Here is a 5,642-nt window from a genome sequence, read left to right as displayed (position 1 = left end):
GCTCCAAGGGGAGAGAATGTCACTGTGTACTCTTCCCATAATGAAAGAAAGGATGCCAAAGACACCAGGCTTTCCAGTTCCTAGAGCTGCAACAGGAATCAGCAGAAGTGGTGATGAGGGGAACTTTCTGTGCTCTTAGAATGGAGGGATCAGCTGAAGAGAGACCTGGTGGTGGTGGTGATCCAGTTCTCACAGCACCATGTCTCCCAGCAGGGTCGTCCCCACACCTGCTACAATGAGGTGGTCAAAAGTTTGTCACAAAGCTGTATTCCTTACTCTCAATCACCCCAGATGCTATCATCTGTAAGGGTGGCCCAGGCCATCTCCTATCAGCTCTTGTCCTGACAGCTTTAATCAATCGCTAGTTTAGTCAAACTAGCCTTCCAGGAATTTCCCAGTCTCCTCCTGACTCACTAGCACCTGTGACATCTGCTGGCTTTGCCTAAACTTGTGTTTTCCATTGTATCCTAACATGCTGGGTAACAGCATGACTTTCAACATGATATTGAACCCAAGCACTATTAGCACCAGAAGACCACAGCCGAGAGCAGTAGTACCTAAAATGGATTTACACAGCCAGCGTTAGTGTATGCATATCTAAACCTGAAGTTATATTTAGACATGGGTCATGACTGATTGTTTCAGTACTCACCTATCCAGCTCTACTGTCAGATTCTGTGATTTTATGAAAAAGCAGGTAGAGAGGTAGGCTCATTTAAGCAGGCACCTTGGCTGTTTTCACCAACTGGGAAACATCCCACCAACAAATCAAACCTACACTGCCACTACCACGCTTCAATAACCAAGATCAAAGAGCAGTGTGGTTAGGATATTTTTAAGACAAATGAGATATATTTCTAGATACAGTGCCCACCAAAAGGGCAACTTCACAGGCAAGGTGTAGCATGGACTGCTTGGTACAAAGAGAAAAATACCCTTGGAACACCTTAATTCCACTATTCCATAGATTTTGTTTTGAGTGCAAAATATTCATCATCTGAAAAATTCAAGAATACTGCTGTATTTTGCTCTGTCTTCACTTTCTGGACAGACTTACATGGTGGAAGACAGAGGACACTGAAATAATCTAGTATGGACTATAACCAAGGGAGCTCAAGATGGTAAGTATCAAAAGAAGGTCTTGAAATATCTGAATCAGAGATGACTGAGGAAAAGGCTTTCCTGCTCACATCAAAAAGCAGCTAGCAGGATTCAGCAGTTTTGAGCACAGAGGACCCAATTTAAAAGAGCATACAGATTACTCACACATATCACAGACATTGCCAGACATCTCCAGATTCATTAGCTACTAGCCCACTTTCTTCCAACTGTCGCCATTCTTTCTACTGAAAATAAATAATAATAATAAAATTGACAATATACATTATGCAAGCAGAGAAAAAGAGTAAGTCTGCTGAGTGATAGTGGAGAAGGGCAGTGTTAAGTATTCTAACACTCAACACACTTGATGAGCCAAAGGTTTAGCATAAGGCATCCTCAAAGTATTCATTTATTTTGGAGGTGGGGATAGGGGCTGTTTCCACAGGTAAATAGGATAAACAAAGCACCTTTAACATCTTTGACTTTTTGTGAAAGAGATGTTCAAATCCAAGTCGTGAACATGCAGGTATGCACGGCTTATGCTTGTCTAAATTGTATGCATAAGCTATAGCATTTGTTTCTGATTTCTTCCCACTAGATGGAGTTGGTGACTGCGGTAGTTCCTGCTGCGGCTGTCTTCCAAGGCCATTAGTAATGGCTGTGTGCCTGTGTGGAAGATACTGAAGTTAACAATCTGACTGTGTTCAGTTATGGGCTGATTTTCTGGCCTTCAGATGTATACTGAAAATGGCCCAATACTCTGAGAAGAGTATTTAGGTGGTTGAGGAGTAGTTCAAAAGCTACTTTGTGATTTTAAGGTCACAGATCTAGAAAGGCTGGTAACCAGTAATTAATATGTTGATGAATAAAGATGATATTGCAAAATGAAAAATAGACTGTTTGTTCCCAAAGAGCTTAAAATATTGTATAGGATGGGTCCAAAACACCCCATGACAGTCTGAGTCTTAAGTCAAATGTGGCACCAAAACCGTTTTCTCAATGTAAAACCTACCAGCAGCTCCAGCCAGCAGACTATATTGATTCATATGCCCAAGGCTGCACAGTTGGATCTATCATTTGCTTACCTTCATTTCATCAGTGGAAAAAGAACCCAAGGATCCAACCCGCGGCCTTATTCCTGACTCCAGTCTTTTTGCCAGTGAAACAGAGGACCCTGGTGGAGAAATAGAATCATTGTCATCATTCATGTTGTTGATCCTGACCAGGATTAGGGTAATGTTGCAGTGTAAACCATGAAAGCTGACCTTTACTACTAATTCCATGTAGTACTTGAAAAGTGGCAGCATCTTCTTGGCCTTAAACTGTGAAGATGGCTTCCAGAATAACCACTTCAACCACGCCAGCCTCACGGGTTACACTGATTTATATAGGCATATCAGTAAGGCTAAGTAAGAATGAAGGCATATGAAGTGCTACAAGATTAATGTTAGCAGAAGACTGAAAAACAAGAGTCTAAGTTGTTTTGTGGAGGAGAGCATCAAGCTGCCTGCAAGAAGATCGTCACACATCCTCTTCTGAGCATGGAGGTGGCACTGCCTGGTTGCACATTCCTCCTTCCCCTTGTGGAGATTTCTAGACTCAAGGTACAGATACGAACTACTGCCAGGCATCACAGGAAAATTTTCAAAGAGGTGAAAGACACCTCTTCTCTGCCAGGTTGCTGTTCCCTGAGAATATTACAGGATAATTCACTTCCAGCACAAATGATGGGGAGAATTTATCCTTTGCATATGCTCTAGACCTGCAGCCCTGTCTGCTAGTGAAGAAGTGTTCATTCAAGTATACCATTAAGTTGTCAGGCATAAGGAGACGTCAGAGCAGCCCTTGCTCATGAACCAGCACTTAACAGTGAAAGACCCAGATAAGATCTCCTCTGCTTTATTATAACACCCACAGAAAAGATAGCTATGAAAATCTCAAAACAACTTGGATTCCTGTCATGTGGGGCCCTGCCAAGGGCTCACATCCAACTCTGGATGTGAGTTATCTCTGGTGTGTGTGGCCGTGGGAAGGAGAGAACTTCCCTCAAGCAGCTACACATTCAGAGCACTGCTGTCCATCTGACCAATGTGCAGATAAGGCTGAGTGGGAGCAGGAAAAGGAAATGGCCTGTGATGTCTTCACCATCTGATGACAGCCACCGTTGGGTCTCCAAGCTGTTTGATCCAGCAAGGTAGCTGGTTGCCAGACCAAAAGCATGAAGGAGACATCTCGGCTGGCTCCCATACAGCAACCTGGAGATGAGGAGAAGAATGTTATTCAGCTCACATTAAAAGGGGGAAAAAATGAGAGAGACAGAGATGGCAAAGATATTATTTTCCATTTTGATAGTTTGAGTATTTGCTTACAAATAATGAACAAAGTGCAAAATCCAAAAGTCTTTCTGGGTTGCTACTGGAGAACAGCTCAGTTTATTTTGCATGCTGCCAAAAGACTTGTCTTTCTTTTGACAGAGCTCTTGGCAGTCATCACCCGTGCTTCAAACTACTCTAATGCCTTTGATATCAGTCCGCACAGTAAATCCAGCCAGCAACAAAACCAGGAGCAACATTTGGCAGCTCCCTGTCACAAAGTGCTCCTCCAGGAGCTCGCAGCACCAGGCACTGTCAGTGGTTCTCAGGGAGTGCTGCAGGAACTTGCTGGTGAACCTGTGGGTGACGTTGAGGAGAGGGGGTGCAATGTACCCCATCCCTGCTCTGCTCCTATGGCCACGTGTCGCGAGCTGACACATCCGTTCGAGAACCTCCTGGGGCTGCTCGGGAGTGGGGAAGGGGCGCCCCGTTCTGTAACGTCACCCCATTCGTTGGTGATGTCACTGAGGGCCCGGCATGGCACGGGGCATTGCCGCTAGATGGGGCCGTTTGCCCGAGGGAGCGACCCTGAAGTACGCGGTGGGATGTGGCTCAGCCGTCTTCAGCCCGGCTTCCACGAGCGGAACGTCACTCCTCTCCGCCCTCAGGTATGTGTCCAGATTGGGCTGAAACGGCCTTATTTTGTCGAGGACGAGACCGTGTCTTTGATGTCCAGTTTAACCTTTGCAATACTGTCATACTTGTGTTTGCCTTAGGTATATGCTTGGATAACACACACTGTGGTCATTAATGACTGATGCTTTCTCCTCTAAAGCTCAGCTCAGGGATGCATTCAAAGACACTTGTGGTTCCAGATGTTTGAAAGGGAAAAATATAAACCCATTTCCCAAGGAGCTCTCAAATGTCTTGTACACACAGTTCACTTTCAGCTGAACTCACACATTGCCAACAAGGGGGGGTGGGGGAGGAAGAGGGAATGGGACTTGAGCTGGAAGGATGGAGCACATGCCAGATCTTCAGCATCAGAGATTTTTTTGGTGAAACAAAAAGGCAACCCAAGTTTCTCTGGGGGCTAATTGTACTCAGTTGCAGACAAATTAAACCCAGGTCACCACGGCTGGTTGCTGGCCGCTGCTCGTAGGGTGTGCAAGGGTCTGGGAAGCAATGCTAAAGAGGAGGTGAGGACTCAGAGCAGGATGGAGTGGTTGTGCTGCTCTCACCACACCAGCAGCCACAGCTATTTCCCCCATTGCCAGAACAACGTGACAGCAGAAATAGTGAAAATCTGTTAAAACAGCAGTCAGCAGTGATGGCCAAATCAGGAACTAGGTGAATGCCAGACAATAACTCAACAAGCAGCACATTTGCTAGAGATTTCAGATGTGAAGTATATACCAATCATCTGGGGAGTTAGTTGTAGCTTTCCGTACCCATACATCATGGAAGCCTATCGAAACCTCATGTAGTGAACTTTCCAGGGGGAAGAAAGGAGCACAGGCAGGCAGAGAGCCCAGCCCAGCTAACCTCCTGGCTTCTGCTGTAGAGCTCTCCATTCTTTTTTGAAGACAGCAGCAGCATGCGCATCACCTCTAAAAACACAAGGTAAATACAGCTCCCCAAAGGTCACTGATGGTCAGAATGTCTCTCCTCTTTCCCTCATTACTAGTATTTGTACTAAAGACCTGCAAATCATCCCTAAATCCCTATATTCCCATTTTTTTTCCACAAAATGATAGGTACTGATAGCTACGATATGATCACACAGGTGAGACCAGCACAAGGTATGAGATGATACCTCTATATCCCATTGGACACTGAAGAGTGTCATTTTCTGACGTATTTGCGCTGTTGACAAAAAAAAAAAAAAGAAAGAAAAGAAAAAAAAAAGAAAAAAAAGGGGGGGGGAAGAAAAAGAGGGAAGAATAAGGGGAAGAAAATAGAAAAAGAAAATGAAAATAGGGAAGAAAAGGAGAAAGAAGAAATAGAAAAGGGGAATAAAAAAAGAAAAAGAAAAAAAGGAAAATGAAAAGAAAAAGAAAAAGAAAAAAGAAAAAGGAAAATGAAAAAAAGGAAGAAAAAGGGGAAAAATGAAAAGAAAATAAGGGGAAGAAAAAGAGAAAGAAAAAAATTAACAAGAAAAAGAAAAATGGTAAGAAGGAAAGCTGAAGAAAAAAAGGAAAAAGAAAATAGGGAAGAAAAAGAAGAAGA

At 43.9% G+C, this 5,642-nt stretch overlaps 1 long non-coding RNA gene across 1 annotated transcript; it reads left to right on the top strand.

The window, feature by feature from the left end:
- The first annotated feature begins 3,920 nt into the window (after nucleotides 1-3,920).
- Nucleotides 3,921-5,420, top strand: LOC101748910. The gene is made up of 3 exons (XR_213759.4): nucleotides 3,921-4,081; nucleotides 4,913-5,036; nucleotides 5,171-5,420. It is a non-coding gene; the product is annotated as an uncharacterized LOC101748910 (long non-coding RNA).
- Nucleotides 5,421-5,642: the final 222 nt, after the last annotated feature.

Source organism: Gallus gallus, chromosome Z (assembly GCF_016699485.2).
Source record: "Gallus gallus isolate bGalGal1 chromosome Z, bGalGal1.mat.broiler.GRCg7b, whole genome shotgun sequence".
Classification (NCBI taxonomy): domain Eukaryota; kingdom Metazoa; phylum Chordata; class Aves; order Galliformes; family Phasianidae; genus Gallus; species Gallus gallus.
The sequence above is the reverse complement of the archived record's forward strand: the minus strand, read 5'-3'. Positions and strand labels throughout refer to the sequence as shown.